Genomic DNA, 19,924 nt, shown 5'->3' with positions numbered 1-19,924 from the left:
ACAAATGGTCTTGAAAAATTGTTTTCAGAGATATTTAGTGTCATTTGATACCATAAAACCACCACAACTATTACCGTCACCACAAGGATGAGAATTATGTCCCATTGCCAACCCCAGCTCCCTAATTTCTTCTTCTGGTCTGCACAGAAGATACATGTGTAATGACAGCCACTTGTGAATATCATCCAGTATCAACCTTTGCAGCTGTATCTGGGCTTCCTTTCTGGCTTTCAAAGTCTCCTTTTCTGAAAACATCCTATCAATTACCGAGGATATGTTTGGCTGTATAATTACGGATGAAGGACAGTTGTACAGAAGGCAACATATATATCTATGGTAATATAAAAATCTCCCTGTAAATCAATCATAACTGTCTCTTCAATGATTTATGACCAGTATGTGGAAGCTGAGAGATAGCTTTGAATGCAGATTTATTTCCTAGAATTTTTGTCCTAAATGCCATGGGCTGTTATTATTAATAGTGTGCGTGCATCACATTGAAGGAAAATAGAGTACAACATCTTAAGACAATAAATAACATTAACAAACTTTCTTGTACAACTTCCTCCATGTGGATATATATCATTAGTCTTTTCCCAAGCAGAAGATTCTTGATTCTTTCCTGTCTTAAAACCAGAGAAAAACTGCAGTTCTGAAACAGCACAGTGAAGTTGCACTTCTGCTAAGAGGAGGAGAATCAAGCTCTTTTCAGAAATAAATAAATAAAATAAATCAGCTTTCATAATATTCAGCCTTGTTGTCTTACATAAATTGCAGCAGTGCTGAACTGACCTGTTGGGATCAAAGTTCCAGAGGCCCCGCTCTCCCAAGTACAAACTCTGTCTCCACTCTTCTCTTTGTAGACATTCATTTACCACCTGCACCATACGATATGGTAACGATCATTCACTGATTTTCACTGCAGTCATTCAATTACATCAACATGTTTTTCCTTATCAAGCTGAATAGACCGCCAATGAACTAATGCTGCCGTTTTCCAGAATAGCTCATTACCAGATCTGATCAAAGTATTTATATCATATTTTCCTTACTGTTGTTTTTAGTGAGAGATGCTTTCCCCATAATAAATGTGCATATTTGTGTGAAACATTTTTATTTTTTTTTACTGAAAGCAGTATATTTTGTTTACTTGATTTCCTGTCACAATTATTCTTTCAGTAAATAAAAACTATGATGTTGATTTTCATACCTTTTATCTATCTTTTCTCCTCCGTTTATCTGAGAAATTCAATGAAAAATGTAAAAACATAACCATTCTAAGCTTCAAAATGGAAACTGAGACTTCAACATTTTTGTCAAATTGCTTTTCCTATCTTGACTAATTAGCCAACTGTAAGGGCAGAAAGTATCTTATAGCTCCCTGTGTAATATGAATTAGTGTAATACTGCTGACATTACCCAGGGAAACCATAATGGTTTTCACATCCTACTGAGCTTTTTGTGGTTTTATTTTTCCTAATAGCGGCATTAGAGGGGCACATTTACTTGCTTGACCTGATTTATGAGTACATTTTATTTGTGGGGAGATTAAACTGTGGTGGGTTGGATCTGTTTGGGTTTCCTCGATAGCCTCTGATTAGTTTTGGTACAGGTAGCCCTTGCAGTAAATCAGGTGTCTCGGCTTATCGACAACGAAGTGAGGCTGTGACTCATTACCTGGTAGACGAGCCTTTGCTCGTTTGGTAACTCATTAAACTGAGGAGATTATTTACAATATTTGCAGCCACCCCAGCCATGGTGGCACTTAGGGCACTCAAAATTTCCATATAGAATGTGAAATATTTGATAGCTCATAGATCACTCATTAAGATCCAAACAACTTCAAGACATGATTTTCTGAGGACAGCTCATCTGGGTGATGAACGTGACCGTCACTGAGCTCCAATGGTCACCTGGCAGCAAGAAGAATGTCCTCTGCCTTTTCCCAAGGTTAATGTACGTGAGGTTTTCTTGGAAACTTGGTATCTCTGCAGTTCTTTAACCTGCATACTGAAGTGCAACAAAGTGCATCCCTAAAGACACACAGGTCCCAGCCTTGGCTGCCATGCTCATTTTTTTGAAAGTCGGGCATGTAAGTCCTGCAGAAACTGCACAAGGACAGGCTCCAAGCTGGAGGTGGCATGAGCCAGCTCCTCTGAGATAAAGAAGTCCCTGAGCTTAGAAGCATGGCTAAGACGAGCCTGAGAGCAAGATAGTGCCCGATGCTTGTGGAGCATCTGAAGTCACTCCTAAAAGAGGAAGATTGCAGCAGCAAGTTTAGTGGTTGATCATCTCTGTTATTAAACATCATCAAAATATTTCATTACATTTCTTTCCTTTTATCATGTTTTGGTGTTAATGCTAGTAAAGTTTCAGTGCTCAAATACACTCCTCGAATCCATGAATTGTCATGCCATTCTTAAAGACTCACAACTCTATCATTGCATTTACACTTCAACAGCAAAACCAGACCCAAAATTGCTGTGACCACCTTTACAGCCCTTCCAGGAGGATCCTGGCCCTTCTCTTTGTGATATTTGTTTTATTGTCACTGAGATGTCTAGTCTGTCACTTGGATGGCAAGCAATCCGAGACAAGGTCTGTACTCATGTTTTCCATTAAGTGGCGAGCACACAGCAGAGGCAGAGGGGGATATTAAATAATAATGACAATAATAATACATCTGATAGAGTTCAGTTCCACTTTAGCACTAAATGGAAAGCTGAAAGCCTCCCTATGGATCTTTTCCATCTTGAGCATCAATGATTGTAACAGATGCATCAGTTTTAAATCAGCGCCTTGCATGACAAATAATACTGATCCATGTGGTTAGGAAATCTGGGCCTAACTCGCACAGTTTGGTTAGCTGCAAATGACGGTGCCATGTCTGCAATGTAACCTATAAAATCTGTAGAGGGGACCACTTCTTTAACTGGAGCAAAACAACGTAGATTTCTTGAAATGGCACGAGTCCTTTACCTCCAGCTTGATAGGACTCTTGTGAAGTAAATATTAAAACAATGAACAAATGACTTTCCTTCGTGAATTAAAAAACACCCACAAACAGGAAAGGATTAGTAAAAACTGTAAGAGGAATGAGGAAACAACTGACGATGAAAATCACTGATCCATTTAAATACAGATGAAAAGATCTGGCAATGCACTGGGAAGGAATATTAAACAGATACAAGCTATTAATTTTCACTGAGGGTCAGCCTGGGAGCTCGAGTAGCAGGCAGGGTTCAAGTTAACCCTTCACAGCAGGGAGGACCTCACCATAAATCACAGGTTCTTCCTGAGCTGGCAGACATTGTGATTTGGGATCAGCTGTGATTAAGGTGCAAGGAGGGGTACGTCTTCCTTGTCTCCTATCAGCATTGTGCTGCTGCATGCCAATTTCTGCTGGGGGCTGCTGATACAGCTCCTGTAATAGCTGGGAAATGTTTTGGACAGGTGGTAGTGCTTGTAGAAAGAAGGGATAGTTTGGAAAGTGGAAAGCCATCAAAAATTACCAGGGAAGCTAGCAAATGACAAAATCAGGATGAATAAATATTGATCCCTCTCATTTATTTCTTACAGGGCAGGGGGGAAAGGCTGTGTGGTGAGACCAGTCTCCATGAAAAATGCAGTTTCTGCTATTAGAGCTCCTCGTGGGAGCAGAGATCTTCCAGCTCATAGGTCAGCATCATATATTGCAAACTCCCTGCCGGCTGGACTCTTCTGGTGGTTTTTAATGGCTACATAATTTGAGCATCTTCCATGTTGAGCTGAACAAACATGAAACTTGTATAAGACTTCAGGAGGTCACTGGCTCATCTTTAGTTTTGAGGTACAAACTCTCTGCTCAGTTTTGTTGGAGAGGAAGAAGGATGCTGGGAAAATATGAGTACTTAATGTGAGGAATTTCAGCCTTGATGCTCAGCCTTTATTCTGAGCACTCCTCCTGCAACAGAGCACTTACCACCTCTCAGCTGCCTACCCAGCCAACTTTTTGTCCTTGTCCTTAAAAAAAAATAAAAAATTAAAAATTAAACTGTACAAGAAATCACTGCATTCATCCACAGGGGACAATAAATGCCACTCTACTCATACCTTACTACTCCTTCAACTATTTCATTCCCTATTGCTAAAAATAACGACATGAATGCCTTTACATCAGTCTTTTCTATTACGATTAAGACTGTGACAGTCATAAAGGTCACCATAAGATAGACTACAGACCACAAGTCCCCACCTGCCAGTGTGACCAACACGTTAAACGTTGAAGTGCAGCTTGGTCAAGCGACTAGTCTAGAGTGAGAAATGAAATCAATACCCACTTTGGTGAGAAATGTTAGAGATGAGCATCCACTGTCGGCTGTATTCAGGTGGCTGAGGGTCTGGAGTGCCCTATTTTCATGTTTGTAACCCAGAAGGTGCCTTAAAAAATCACCCCTGAAACTCAGTAGCAATGGCAAGTTACTCCTGCAAGCCTGTCTTTGAGTTTATTGAGGTATTCCTGCCAGGAGGGACCTGCTCTGCCCGGCTGTAGTGGGGAAGATTTGGGTTGCTTCTGCCTGTGACAATCCCTCCAACAAAACTGTTGTAGCTGGTCGAGGGGTATTGTATTTCTATCCCTCACAAGAGAAATATTCCAGGTATAGCTAGATACATTTTTAATGATCCAAATGCAAGTCGTGTGGAACAAAAGCCCTTATGCCCCCCCTTTTCTCCCTTCCCAACCTTTACCTCTCTCTCTTGTGTCATATCCTTCCAAGACAAAAGGCTTGTAAGTGAAATATATTGTGCATAAATCCTAACAGTAACTGCTTTTCATAACGAGATCCTTTAACCACGTTGTAATGTGTTCAGCACCAAAACACACGGCAAATCCGTCAATGGCGATTTCAATAACCTCTGCCACCATTATACCATGTTACATCTTATTGAATCTGATTTAACCATAGGTGTTTATAGAGGGCAGGTTGTTCTCTGTCTCCATAACTATTTTTCAGTTGTATCATTCTCTATTTGGTCTTTGAAGGCAGCTTGATTTTCTTCTTCTACATTCTATTTTGCTTTCAAAGTTGCCTCCGTCAAGCAAACAAATGGGAGTTCAGATTGATCTTATTTCTGTTTACAACAGGTTGATCTTGAGTTCGGAAGTATCACCATTTAAAAAAGAACTGAAGCTTTAGTCATGAATACTGGAGTGTGTTTTATGTACAACCTTCTGTTCTTGGAAACAAAAGAGAAAAGCTGAAGCATTTAGCAAGTATGCTCCCTGAATATGTCTTTTCCAGGTCAGCCTTAAAGGCAGCCTCTTCTTCACAAAAGCAAATCCAATACTGAAGCTGTAAGTCCAGACACATTCTTAAAACTTGGCCCTGTCTGAAAAATAATTAATAAGAAGAAATAAAATTATGTTTGTGTAACCTTTCCAGAGAAGATACCTCTAATTGGTACAGATATCAGTGCAAAGAGAAGCACTCGGAAGAAGCTTTGATTACAACTCGCATTGGGACACTGCTTACTAAAGGGCAATCACTTCTTTCATTAATTGCTTTAAAAATAAGATTTAGAGAAAGCTGCTTATGAAATAATTATGGGACTCTAACAATTCCTGTTGCAATCTGTGGCAATGTTTCCATTGAGTTCAATGGGGGAAAGTTGTACCCTCTCTTTCAACAGCAACAGGCAAAGCCACAGCTTGGATCAGCCCATTTATTTCACCTGGGTTTGGTTTTAAGGAAACTGGCTGCTGAAGAGGTGAGTGTGGCAGAAAACTGCCAAAGCTGCGGGTCTGGTTCTGGCAGCTGAGCGGAAAACACATGCATAGCAAACACCTCAAAAAGTGCAAGAGAGAAAATTAAGTCTGGATATGTTTCATCTCTCCAGGCACTTTTTCTTCCTAGGTTACAAGAATCTATTCTTTTCGGTTGTTTAATAAAAAAAAGTCACAGAGTGTAATTGTTAAAACGAGCGGTGGGAAATGCAACAGCCTGACAAGAAATTACATGTCTTATTTATCTCCACCTAAGTTGCTCCTCCAGGAGGTGCGTGCTGGTGAAATGTATTGCATTCGAACGTGTGCCTCTGATGCTTGTCAGAGTTATTTCCCCATGGCTCTGCAGCAGTTTCTTCCCCACCATTAAGTCCTGTAGGTAAATGCAAACCCAGGCCTGGACTACCTATGGGTCTTACTAGAGCCTTGTTCCTCCCCTGCCCTTGCTATTAATGCTGAAGCAGGAATGAAGCAAACGAGGCAGAACTGGAGTTCTGTGGCTGGCCTCCTGGCTGTAGGAAAAATTAAATCAAAGCTCAAGGAGTAGATATCCCTGGGGAAGAGGGTTGGTGCTTACAAGCTTTCTCTGTAGATGCTTGAAAAACTGCCAGAGCGCAATGTACAATACGCAGTCCAAGATCAACGGGCTTTGGCTGGAGTATAGACCTGGAAAGGTATGACAAGAAGAAAATAACATTTGGGGTACATTTATTTCATGGAAGGTGCGGTATAAAGTCAGGTCCTGATTAACCAGATTGGAATTCTTCTGTGCAATGATTTAACAGGATACTGATGTGCCGATAGCATTTGCACTCAGCTTAGTTAATGTTGGTACATCACGCTCCTGTCCTACAAAAACACGCGGGCTTTCACAGATAGCAATCTGAGGGCATCAAGGGTCTTCTGGGATGGATGGCTTCTTCTTCTGAGGAACTTAGCTACTATTTTGATCAGTGCAGTGTAAAAATCCTGAAGGGAATTTAAATTAGATTTAAATTATTTCTTCAATTTTGCCGTCCTTATGTATATTGGGAAGAAAGAGAGCAAGCAAATAATGAACAATATTGCAATTATACCTTCAGAGCATTTGGCTTATGTAGGGCAACTGGGCCAGCAGATGGTGAATGCAATTTGATGTACAAAAGTATGAAATAACTGATCTGGACAGAAGGATTAAAGTGGTGTGTGTGTATAAATTGCACATGGATCACAAAAAGTATATTGGGCTATTATGGGAAATCACTGAAGCCTGAGCACAGATGCTGCAAAAGACAAGAAATCAAACTGCACTGGCACAGTAACAGAAACAAAGACAAAAGGTGAGAGTGCTATTGTTTTAATCTTTTGTGCACGGTGCACGCTTTGATCTGCTGGAAGGAGAGAGCTGCCTTGGGGCAAGGCACGGAGGGATCTAGTTGGGAGCAGAAAATTCACAGAGACTGGGCTAACTGACAGTGTAAGCTACCAGAAGATGTGATTATAGAAAAACATCTTTAAGGAAAGGCTCCATCAGGGCATTGCATTTCTTATACTAGCCCTCAACAAGACAGAGCATCTTATTAGTGTTGGCGAAGTGGGCCTGGGTGGGGAAAAAAAGGCCAGGCTGCCTCCTCCAAAGCACAATGCAAGCACAGAATATGTAAAATGAGCACATGCACTTGAGAGTACTTAATGGGAAGCACCAAGTTTTTAATTGGTAATAGCCACTTAATCAAACAGGCCTTATATAAAGTCCTTCTAATCCTAGCTCATCAGCCGCAGTTATGCATCACCGGGGTACTCCCAGGACAGAACTACAGTTCAGCTGGTAAAGAAGACTAAATGCTATCAGGAAATTTGGGTGATGCTTCTGGTTGTGTTGCTCACTCCCTAAGGACGTGTGCACTGGTGGGGATCCCTGGGGATGTCCTGGCTGAGCTGGTTCCCAGCGTGGGCTAGGGGATGGCAGACACCGATGTGCCTGCATCGCTCTGGGAGTCCACCTCTGCCTGAGCTCTTCACGTGGTGCTGTGTGTTCAGTGCAGCAGGGCATCCCACCTTGGAAGCGGCCCTGAGGTGGCCATCTCAATGCAATGTGTTTAACAGACTATACATTGAATATGCTACACAAGAACGTCATGACCAGCCCTCCCATCCCAACCCAGAAACAATTGTGTTCCCTGCTGAGCTTTTCTAGCAACTGTATGGTGCCATGGAGTCCCTGCTGATCCGAACTTATGTCTTACTGCCTTCATGCTTGGGGAAGATTATAATGTATGGCTGGCATAGACCAGCAGGACATTGCTGTTTTCCTTATTTCCTAGCTGGCTAAGTTACTTTTGGCTGGACATTTGGTGGGTGGAGAATTGCTTCAGTTCATTTCCCACCCGTAACGGAGCGAATCAACTCATTTAGGCAGAGCTCTGATTAGCAGACCTGATGTAGAGGCATGAGGAAGTTCTTATGTGCTTTACATCCACCCACAGTCACACAGTCCAAAATCAAATTAAACCTTCACCCTAGAAATGTGTCCTTTTGTGCAATGCACTTAATTCCTGCAAAGGACCCCAGAGTGCTGAGGAGTCAGAATGGCGCAGCCTTAAGGGCTCAAGTGCAGTAAAAACCTGACTTTTGGATTTAATGGCTGGAATAGAAAATAAGAGTACTGGAGAAAATCAGTTTAGGGCAAGTAAAAATGGATATTTCAAAAAAAAAAAATAAAATTCTCTAGCTTTGGATTATTTACCTTTATAAACTTTTCTCCCTTTTAAAAAATCAGTTCTAGGTCAATTTTTTAGTAAAAATTCCTGTCTCAGCATGAAGAGGCAAATCCTTTCAGCTTGAAAACCGACTCCTGCAAATACCATGCCAGAACTGAGATATTTTGTTTGAAAAATGTGTACGTGGAAGTTAGGACATACGAATCTGCTCCCCTCACTTTTTCTGTCCTTCATTGTTAGCCTAAGTCAGTTAAAACACGTAGTCTCTGTCTGTCTGAATCACTAGTAGGGGGAAATGCTCTTGCTGAAAATACTTCAGCTGGATCCTTTTCTACAGACACCAAATCCGTAGATACCAGGTCTGTTTTGTCTTTTTTATTCCCTTCTTCAGAAATCTGTGGGCTGACAGATGGAAATGAGAAATAAGCTAACTTGTTTGACTGTTTCTTGCCCTTTCTCTGCTCCTGCAGATGATCTCCACTGCCCCAAATCCCAAAACCTGCCTACATCTAGAAAGGAGGTGTCAAGCTGGAAGACAGGCCAGTAATACATAAGCCAGGAACATGGGTAAATTTATAGTAATTAAGGTGGAGACCTGAAACAAAAGCAGCCCTTAAGGGATAGGTTAGTATTAGTTAGCTTTAAAAGAAATTACAAGAGTGTGCTCAGACCTTATTAGTGGGTATTCCCTGGGTAGAGAACACATAGGACATCTTAAGAGTTAAGCTGAAAAAGAAAAGCTTCAGCAAGGGCTGCTTGGCTCATATGAAGGCCAAGAAGGATTTCATTTAGATTTAATTTAGCGGGCGTTTTCTGGCTAAGAGATGTTACCTGCTCTCTTTGAACCTTTGCTCTTAGAGCAGAATTCGCCAACATGCCACCTATCCAGCTCTGGCAGTGGGCAGTAAGGACAGGCCGAGTAGAAGCCAGGCAGCGGCCTGCAGGGCAGAAGTCCCACTGTTAGCAACAAACTGCCTGCACCAGCAAGGAAAACCCATAGCATGGGTGCCAAAGCAGGTACTGGAAAGACGTTAGACAGCATATACATGACGTGAAACAAGGCAGAAAGGAAAGGCTGTTGTCCCAAACTCCACCAGACCCCACCTTTAGCAGAGAAAAATTACTGATAATTGTTATATTTGACATGTGGAATCTTCTGGCTTTCTTAAATTCTGTCCCGTTCACCCTGACTTTGTGAGACAAAATGCAGTGTAGCCCAGCAAGTCTGTGAAGTTTTTGCTGCCATGCCTCCATCCCACGGCGGAGCTCCTCATGGAGATGCTGACACAGGCCTAGTGGTGGCAAAGCCATGGTGACATCTGGTGACACCTGCAGCTCCTGAACAAACAGGCTGGCTCTCCCAAGTCCTAACACACTGATACTGCTTCCTGAGCTGCACGTACTGCCTGGGCATGCCTCTCTGCATCACACAGTGTGACCTCTTCTTTAGTTGCCCTCATTTGCCAGAATTTGTCCCTGCTGTGAGCCAGGCCCCTTGTGCGGCCCAGTCCTGGAGAAAAGCCTCGGTGCTGGGGCTGCACGGGTAAGAAACAAAGTGTGTTCGCCCCTGACATGAAAAAAGAAAGTGTGAATTTCGTAGCTGTAATAAGTGCATTCGAACCTGGAGTGGAGGCTGACAGCAATTCTGCTCTCTCAAGTGGCTAAGCTGGCCTTCCTCACTGCAATTCACGGTGCCTCCCGCGCTGCTTTCCATCTGACGCCTCACCCAGACAGACCTGTCCTCTGCCCCGATCCCCTCCCCGAGCAGCACAGGCATACCATCAGCGACAGCGTCTTCTGATATTCAGAACAAGGTGCAGTTCTGCAGCCTTTTACATCTCCGCAACATCTCGCAGATGCTAACTCACGTTAACTCTCCGGCAAGTCGACGCTGCTTGCCATAAATTCCTTTCTTTTCATTTTAGTGCAAAAGGTCGAAAGGAAAAGATGCTGGCACAGTGCCCTCGCTGGCAGAAAGCCAAATCAAGTGTGGAAGATCCCCAACTGGTTATAATTAGAGATATAGATCATCTTTCTCACTGCCAGTGCAAGCACCGTGTTTAGTATTTAAAGGCATGGGCTACCGTTCCTTATGACATTTTTCTTGTTCTCCACGGATAGCATCTTGCAAAATCGGATGGGTAAACAAATGTAATTAAGCAAATTTCTTTTGATTATTTGATTTTATTATTTGGCCACTCTTTGTAATCTGAATTTAAATAACTGTACTACACAAAACAGTAGTTTCATGAGTATTTTGTTTGTTGTCAGATGCAGAAATCATTTTTTGCCTGTATCCAGAATCAATAAAATGAAATCTGCATAGTCCCATGCCCTGACCACGCTCCCTGATGTCAACCCAAATAAAGCATCACTTCATCCAGAAGAAACAAACTGTTGTTGGGTCTGTCACCTTTAGGAAAAATATCATCATTTTTTCTTGCTACTGGCTTATCTCCGAAGTACTTCTCACTTGAGTGAGTCCAGTTTTGATGATTAATCAACCTGATTTCAGGCACCTAAAAAATACCTTTCTCGAGCAGAAAAGGACCTGGTTATTAACTCTGGCAGCATCGTGCTTGTATACAGACCCATTACTGCTGTTTGTTAATCATGGTGGTGTGCCTAGTGGTTGGGTTGTGTAGTGTTTGGGGAAGTCTGAACTCTGGTTGGATCCATCCATCTATTGTCTCTCTTTTGAGTACAATGTCTAGTGATCTAATAACGGCCATGGTTCAGTCTTTGCCTCAGCTGAAAATTGGATTCAAATGAAAACTGGCTTCAGGTGAAAGCTGGCAGAATTTGACCTCCATGCCTGGAAGTTTAGGGGAAGGTTAGGGGCAGATGTGAAGACACGGGATGATCTCCTGAACCTCAAGAAGCCCAGCAAAAAGCAGTCAAAAAACTGACAGCAAACAAATGCTACACTCAGTGCAATCATTATAAATATATCCATAGGGCTTATCTCAGGGAAAACCCACCTACTTGGCTGGATGTTTCTGCCCTTCTCCTTTTGCCCTTCGTTGTTTTGCAGCCACAACCAGCAATGATTCTCCCTCTTCCCCGGGCTGAAGTCAATCTACCACCACGACGGCAGCTGGCACCACCTCAGCAGACACGGAGACATTTTGGGCACTGCCAAGCCCATTCGCATTGCCAGAGGAAGGATTATTATCTGCTGAATCAATGAGACCTGTGTCAAACTTAGCTGTCTTTCCAATACCCCAAGCACTTCACTGCTGCATATGTCTGAGGAAATGGGAGCTATTTAGTGATAAATACTGAGGTGCAATCTATATCCCATTGCTGCAGGTGCTATATGCTCTAGGTTGTTTCCATGTACATGGAAATGTGAAATAGATGCAATAGGTATTTGTACTTCTTAAGGCACACATTTTGAGTTATGAAAGTTCAGAAAAAGACCTCCCTGTCTGGAAATGAATTAACAGTCACAAAGGTTAAAAAATCTTGAGTGGCAAAGTTTGGGCTCTAGTTATAAAACAACTGCAGCGTTAGAACTGCATGTGGAAATTTTTCAGGTCACCCTAGCAAAGAGGAGTTTGCATAAGTTCCCTTTCCAGTAACACTTTACCCAAACCCCTGCACACACAAACTACACAAATGCTGGCAGGTGGCCCCCCGAGTAGAGAGAGCTGGCCACATGGCAAGCACCTTGTGTGAGAAGTATACTTTGTCCCACGCTGCTTGAAATCCCAAAGATTTCCAGAGAAGTGCAAAACGCTGTAGGTTGGCCACTTCCACCCTATGCAGTAATCTGAGTTCTCCCTCTCACTTCTGCCAGCATTTTTAAGCAGGGCTGGGGCAGCCCCTATCTATAAATACTCCTCTTCCACACCAATATTTGAAATTCCAGCTGATCAAATTCTGTCTGCTACTCTCCTCTTTTATTTATTACGTATTAACGCTTTGCAATACCCATCTCATTTCTCTCCCCTCTTGTCACTGCTAGGTGAGTCTCGCTAGGACGCGCTCAGGCTCTGGAGGTTTAAAAAACGTGTGTTTTTCCCAAACCAAGAGCTCTGTAGCTCTCAGCCCGTGGTGTTTCCAGGATGTGAAATAACACAGTCAGCAGGACAACATGTCAGTCACTAGCACAAGCCAAAAATAGCACATGCACGACCAAAGTCAAAGGGCTAATATGGTGCACTTAGAGCAGATGTTTAAAAGCTTGTGCACGAGCTATATGCTTATTAGCCAGCCTGGATCAACTGCAAAAGGCCTTCGGGAAGTATTAAAACTCTTGGCTAGGACACTCTCGTCTCCATTGGAGGCACTGGAGATTAGTCATTCTTAATAGTAAAAAAAAAAAAAAAAAAAGGCTCTAACCTGGGCTGAAGTCTTGCTCAGAGGTCTCCTGGCCCTGGCGTCATTCTTGTTTTGTGCCAAGTGCTCATTAAATGCACCAGGAGTTTGGTCTCAGGAAGAACTAACCAGGGATATTTATGGCTCAGGAGAGTGTTTTCTTAAGGAGAATGGGGGAGAAACCACTGCTTTAGAAATGGGGAAAGTTGGTAATTACATAAGGACAAGAGATGGGAAATTTTACAACAAAATAAATATTAAATACTTATATATGTGTGTATATGTATAAATATATTAAAAACACAATATATTAATAACACAATATATTAAAAAATACCTGAGGAATGGTGGTGGGACTCAGAAAGCCAAGTGGCATTCCCAGTTTCATTTTGCTTCTAGACCAACATTTACTGAAGCACCAGATCCTGATAAGTTTTACTTCAGACAATATTCAAGATTTTGCCATTTTTTTTCCCACCTAGTACCTCAAAAAAACTCCCTGATGAGCAAACTGTTTCCTGCCCACCTTTGTTGTTTCTGCTGTAACTTTTCTTTTGTACATTTTCTAGTTATAACTCTTGAGTCTTTTTAACAGAAGTGTGCCACTTTTAATATTTTCTCTGCCCTTGGTGGAAGCAAGCTGAGGGAAACCCCCTAGAAGTAGTCCTTAATCAGAGTCCTGTGAAAAACAAGGATTTTTGTTGTTGTTTTTACAATAAAAAATAACCACTGTGAAAAAATTCACCCAAATATGTGATTTTTTTTTTTCCTGACCTTTCTGGCATGGCTGTGTGAGAGCTCTACCAAGGGCAGAGACAGAAGTCACAGAAGGAAGTGTATCGTGGAGCAATTTTCTAACAGAATAGGGTAGAAACTGAGAAATGAGCACTGGCTCAGCTGAAAAGCTCAGGTTAAGTGCTAGAACAAAAGCCCATTGAGGAATTAATTTGTAGATCTTGCAAAGAGTAAGGGAATGAAATCTCGCTAAATGAGCTATTCATATTTTTCCCTACCAGGAGTAAGCATGAGCTACTGAATTGTAGCACAATGATGCACTGATCTACCTGCAGTGCATTAACCGGCTCATTTATTCTGAAGCAAGGTTGTGGGTAACAAGGAGCTTCATTAAAGGCTGATCTAAAAAAATAAAAAAATAATAATAAAAAAAAAGTGGCTTTGGCCTGCATTTACCTTTTTCAGGCTCTCCTGGGGGTACTGAAGTTTGCTGGAGCTGGGAGGGATGTCTTAGGAAACCTGGTGGTGTGGACAGGCCAGGTGGTCTGGCTCCTGGGGGTGCGGATTCCTGAAGCTGCCGGTGCATTTTGCTCCTCGCAGCACACTGGATCTGGTTCCCTGTCATCAGCTGAGCTACCTACGTTGTTCTGATTGGATTTGGCACCTGGAAAAAGCTTTCTTTCAAGAGTGAGAGAGCAGCAGTACTGTGTAGTGCAGCTGGCATCATCCTAGGAGTGAGAAAGAGGGCTGGCAAAAAACAAAAGTTTGACCTATATAGAAAGATCCATCTGTTTATGGGAGTGTTCCTATATTTCTCAGAGTTAGATTCTACACCCACTTTACCTGTTGGTGTTGTTCTGACAGCTTAACAGAAATTGTCTGATTTCGCCAGAAAGGGTCTTTTTTTTTTTTTTTTTTTTTTTTTTTTTTTTTTTTTCCCTGCTGCAACCCTTCTCCCAAGGTTACTGCCTGAAGCATGGTGCTGGGGAAGGCTGAGCCCCCCAGACCTACCGTCATTGTATGGCTTTCAGCAACATCCTGAGCTCCCTTAAGGCTATTTTGCTCTGTTTTTTTCTTTTTCTTTTTTCCTTTTTTTTTTTTTTTCCCCCCTGTCAGCTGCCTGCATTTCACATGAACTGTTGTATTAATAAATAGACCTTTCCCCACACCAATCAGGCAAGCATATGGAATATGGAGCAATAAATGACAAAGCAGCCCCACATCTTTCATACCGTCATTGGCCTTCATGTCTTGCAGGAGAGAATTTCCTCCATCTGGTTTCACCATGGCTGAGTGATCTTCAGTATTAAATGCAGGGCAAAAGTGAAAGATCACAACACCAGAATCCTCTGTACGTAACGTTACAAATGACTCGCCTGCAAATGGAATGAAATGTCAGAAGATGATATCAAATAAATGAAGATATCGCCACAACTACTCATGTGGAGCGTAACGTCTCAGACCTTCTCTCTATTATTTCAAAGGCACTCACATTTCAAAAGAGTGGGTTTTTTCTCCTCATCACAGAGAAAACTGATGCTGTAGAACTGAAAACACAATTGTGGTGCATGCTGTGTGAGAAGCAGCCACTTGCTGCCTTGGAAACCTTGAAAAGACTTTGTCTCTGATTCCAGTTTCTCTTTCTCTCACCCTCTAATTATGTAAGCCCCACTCATTTAGATTTGGATTCAACGTGCTTTTCTTCCTAGTATCCATTACACCATTAGTCGGTTGCAATGTCAGAATGACCTGGTGGGAGGGTGAAAACCATCACGGGCTGACTGGGGAAGCAGGGTGTTGTTCCTGGATGAGCCTTCCTGTAAGTGGGATACAATGGAAGAGATTCTCTGTGTCAATTGTGGTGCCAGTGTGATGGCAACAGCCGCACCGCCTGCTCAGCCATCGGGGTAGCTGAGCTGGTAATTTAGATGTAATTGGGCACCACTGAGTCTATTTAATGGGGCCCCTGATAAATAGCTCTCCTGCCTAATTGGTGCAGTTACCATAGAAGGGACTGGCCCAGAGTGTGGAGCAATACAGGCACCTTACTCCCACTGAAATCAATTATGCTGAAATCAATGAGAGTTAAACAGCTGAATAGCTTTAAAAATCTGGCCCTTGGTGCACCCCAGAGCTATAATTTATCAAAACACCAAATAAATGGCATGCCTAGTTGATTTCAATGGGTGTGATAGGTTTATGGGAGTTATTACTGGAAAGCCCTCAGCTTTTAATAGATATTCCTTGTTATTTCTCCAGAATCTAAGTCTGTTGATGCGCAAGTGCAATGAAAATGTACTTGGATTTGATTCTGCTTCAGGAAGGCACTACTCCATCAGGGTGGAGTACAGCATACCTTGATTTTGGCTGTGACGAGGGAGGGGATACTGGATTAGACAGACTTCTACTCTCACCCCATGCATCCCATGCAGTTCTTAGCAGGGAGATTGCTTTGAGGCAAAATTCCGAGGCCTTTGCCTCATCAAAGCTCACCTGAACATAACTGAGCACAAAACCAGCAGTGACATCGTGGATGGAGCCTTTTCCGTACACTTCAGTGTTGTAAGATCATCTGCACACAAAAAATGGGAGACTACCCTGAGTGCTTTAGTTTTCCAAAAAAAAAGATTATCCAATTAGGGTGAACTGGTGCTTGCTGGCATGACCTTATTGCTCTGTTACAGCTGCTAAGCAGAGTGAATTATCTTTTTATAAATGTTGTTCAGTGCTTTGTGTGTATGTCCCATTGGCACCAGATACTACACCATGCCTCAGTCCCTGCATCCCTGAGAAATGGAGTCACATCAGAACTGGTACTGACCTGGCATTTGTTTCCACAGGGGTCAGTGTTTAAAAGTGCCCTGTAGTTAATGGTGTACTAGTGAATGACTGATTTATGTCCCACCATAGGAATATGTTGTTGTTCAGCTTGGGAGTTCAATCACAACACATTTAGGCTGAATTTTCTACTTACTCTTCTATTTCCTCATGCCTGTTTGTCCTTTGACTTCAGAGTCTTTGTAGAGGTGTGAGTTGAAAAGAAATCAGAAACTCTTTCCTGATGTGAAGGTTGAGGTGGCAGTATGCTGGATGCCCTCCAAGGATAAATAGCCAAACTCTGCCTTGCTGTTATGTCCCTAGGAATCCCAGCGCCTTCAGGATCACAGCAGGGTCATTTGCAGGCTCTGATGGGTGACATGAATTTGCTCATTTATAAGAGCATTTTCATGATGCCTCATAACCTGCTAAACCAGATGTCAAGTATCAGCCTTTTAGAGAGTGACAAATAATCTCAATGCTGAGATGACTTCATGTTGCTAATTGGGCTGCTGATGTGGTGTCAAAGACATCAGGTTCTGGCACCCATACTTGATGACAATATGAAAACTCTGCGGTGATCTACATACTGGCTCAGTGACTGACTTTATTCTTTCCTGCTCAGAATAGCAGTATTTCCTCACCCCTCCAGTGAATGACATGTTTCTCACATTTTTGTGGCGCAGCTTGGTCAAAAGGCTTGAAGGTGTGAAAGAAAAGTAGCAACAAAAAGTTGCATCACTCCTTCCCAACATAACTCATGCTGGCACTGTTTATATTGTCCTTGTTAAAAACGACAGCATGCTCTTGAGTTTGCCGTGCTGAGTGGCAAAATCTGCTCGCAGCTGTGCTGCCAAGGGTAAGCCAGTCTTTTTTTCTGCTCATGACACCCAAGTGTCTCCAGTTGGTTTGCCCCAGCCTTGAGCCAGGCAGCAGGCAATAAGGAGGCAGTGTAGTTAACACTGGAAACCTGCTCAAATGTGAGCTTAAGCCCTAGCTGCAACAACAGCATGGATGGGTCTTACTGTCCCCAAAATCCTGCATTGGACTGAAGGTAGTTAAATGCAAATAGGCTCTAGTATCGGAACACTTCAGTCCACATCAGGAGAGATATAAGGCCTTGGGAAAAGTGGTGAGATGCCTCTTGGTACTTTGGTGTCCTTGGAAATAGGACCTTGAGTTCCTGCTTAAAATCTACCCCTGAAATCCTCAGTTTGGTGCAACTGATATATAGCTGCCTCCAAGAGCTGAACTCGTGGTTCAGGAAGATTTGCTTTCTCAAGGATGCCTGGAAGGGGCACGTTTTAAATGACAGTTGTGTATGTTTGGTCATGCATGCTTTCCTTTCTTTCCTTCTCCACCATAACTTTCTTAATGTTTCCTTGAGGCAGCAGTCATGCTCTTCAATACGATCTGATCTGCTATTCCATGAACTAATCTATGCCACGTAGTTCCAATGGCAGCAACAGAGCAGTATCCATCAATATCTTGTCTATTTATGATATAACACATCCACAAAATTCCTCCAAGTCCCCTGCACCTCTACTCACAACAGGCCCCAAGCATTGCTTGCTCTCTTCTTTTTTACTTTGCTTCTAAAGTGATGTGTTTCTGTCACTGGGAAACATTTTTGTGAATTTCTGCATTTCTTAGAATGACCTTGCTGGCATTTTGACCAGAGTATGTGAGAGACCTGAAATTCTTGCAACCTAGCAAATATGAATTTAATAAATATGTAAATCAATCTATGCTTATTTATAGCCTGGTAGAACTCAAAGGTTGAGATTCTAGCCAAAAACACTCTGCTATCTATCATTTCAAGTGGCTTAGCACCTCTGTATCTCAAACACCAGGAGATCAACACTGATAAAAAGAATATTTCAAAAAAACAACCACCACCAGCAGCAACAAAAAACAATTAAATTACCTATCATTTCCTCCAGTGTAGGTACTGAGTATAAGCTATGACTTGCATAACTCATAGGGACTCAGTTTTCAGTGGTACCATTGCCCCGTGGAAGTCAGCAGGAGCTCAGTGTATTGCTCAGCTTTCTCTTCGTATTATTTCTTAAACACTAAATAAATATAAGAAAACTATATAGTCGTGGGTAGAGACTCAGTGTTTCTGCAATGGTCAAATGTTGTTTAGATTTTCTACCTCTGCCAACATTAAGTTTTTTTTCCCAGTCAAAACGTCAAAGCTGAAATTTTGAGGAAGCTCCTGTCCAACAATGTGCTCTAGGTTTGGCACAGTCAAGACGTTTAAGGGCATATGCATATTGTCTTGATTTAATTTATGGCATGACCTAGTTTTATCAAACTAATTATGGACTCTGTGATGGTTTACATTTTCCCTTACTTATTGTAAGATTAAATCACTAGGTAACTGATTTATTCTGGAATGCAAAAACACAATTTTAAACTAGCAAAAGTGGCTTGACGTGATAGGAAAGAGCACTTCAGCTTATAACTGGCTTAGTTACACTAGCAAATTTGTGCATAGACTAATCTTAGAAGGTTTAAAGGCCATTCCTTTCTGGAAACCATTCACCAGTGATGAAGGAAGAAAGTTGCCCTCCTCTCATGTTCTGAATGTTCTTATGAGGTGTTAATGAAGCATTTCATCCTTTAATGGGACCACTGGGATTGCAGTTGTCTATATTTTACTTTAATTGTTGTTCATTTTCCAGGGATCAATACTTAGTTCCTAGAAAAGATGCAAAAAATTCCAGTAATGTAAGGCAGAGAATTACTATGCACCTTGACGATTAATATGTAGGTAATGAAATGTACTGCGCAGTGCGAGCCAATTTAAAATTCTCTACAACATTGATCTTCCTTTTCCAGATGCAGAGAGGGGGAAAAAATCACATTGTGTAACATAAATTGTCAAGATAGAGCAGAGCCCCAGCAGCTTATCACATATGTATTTTGGACTCAATCAGTCATTTAACAGGACAGCTTCAGTGGTGTTTTGGGTGAGATAAAAGAGCCAGCACATGGGGCAGAGAGGCCACCGGTATCGCAGAAACTGATGCCAGGGTTTGTTGCCACCTACGCTGCTTGATGCTCTCGAGAAGAGACCTTGCATTTAATACAAGCAGCGAAGACTTTTCTGCTATCAGTTTGATGTCCAGTTGCCACTACTTGAGGGCTTGGCATGAACAAAGGCTGCAGGATTTAAGCACTTTAGAGTGCACTTGCTGCACGTTTTTGAAATGCTTCTCTATCTTCTGAGCCGTGTAGTCTGGTTTTATTTGGCTGGATATCTTCAAGTACAAGAGGCTGCCATAGGATATTTTTACCTGTATCTGGAATGACTGGGACTGCATTTGAGCAGGAAACACAAACTGCTGGGGGAAAAGCCATGATTTCCATGTGTGTGATTGTTATTCCTGTTCCCAGACCAGGTCCATCACTATCATCTGGCTGCGAACTGTACAGTTTTGCATGGAAAACATGTTTTTCCTTTCCTACCTCAAACCATCCAGAGGAGGAGCTGATCTTAGTTTCTGTGTAAAGTGTAGTAGTGCAGACTGGAAATTTTCAGATTTTTTTTTTTTTTTTTTTTTTTTTTTTTTTTTTT

The 19,924-nt window shown here is 42.1% G+C and overlaps 1 long non-coding RNA gene across 4 annotated transcripts in view; it reads right to left on the bottom strand.

Annotated features, from left to right (window-relative positions):
- Window positions 1-247: 247 nt before the first annotated feature.
- Window positions 248-19,924, bottom strand: part of LOC118172434 — a 54,383-nt gene continuing 34,706 nt past the window's right edge. The window contains exons 1-9 of one of the 4 annotated variants that reach the window (XR_004753698.1): window positions 15,014-15,405; window positions 14,754-14,897; window positions 13,978-14,249; window positions 13,313-13,465; window positions 12,811-12,946; window positions 6,342-6,430; window positions 1,211-5,370; window positions 793-878; window positions 248-679 (exon numbers count right to left, since the gene is read on the bottom strand). This is a non-coding gene — a long non-coding RNA (uncharacterized LOC118172434). Of the gene's footprint in view, window positions 879-1,210; window positions 5,371-6,341; window positions 6,431-12,810; window positions 12,947-13,312; window positions 13,466-13,977; window positions 14,250-14,753; window positions 14,898-15,013; window positions 15,406-19,924 lie in introns of those variants that run through there. The other 3 variants (XR_004753697.1, XR_004753700.1, XR_004753699.1) reach the window with 3 other exon arrangements.

Source organism: Oxyura jamaicensis, chromosome 10, assembly GCF_011077185.1.
Source record: "Oxyura jamaicensis isolate SHBP4307 breed ruddy duck chromosome 10, BPBGC_Ojam_1.0, whole genome shotgun sequence".
NCBI classification, from domain to species: domain Eukaryota; kingdom Metazoa; phylum Chordata; class Aves; order Anseriformes; family Anatidae; genus Oxyura; species Oxyura jamaicensis.
Note: the sequence above shows the minus strand (reverse complement) of the source record. Positions and strands in the feature narration are given on the sequence as shown.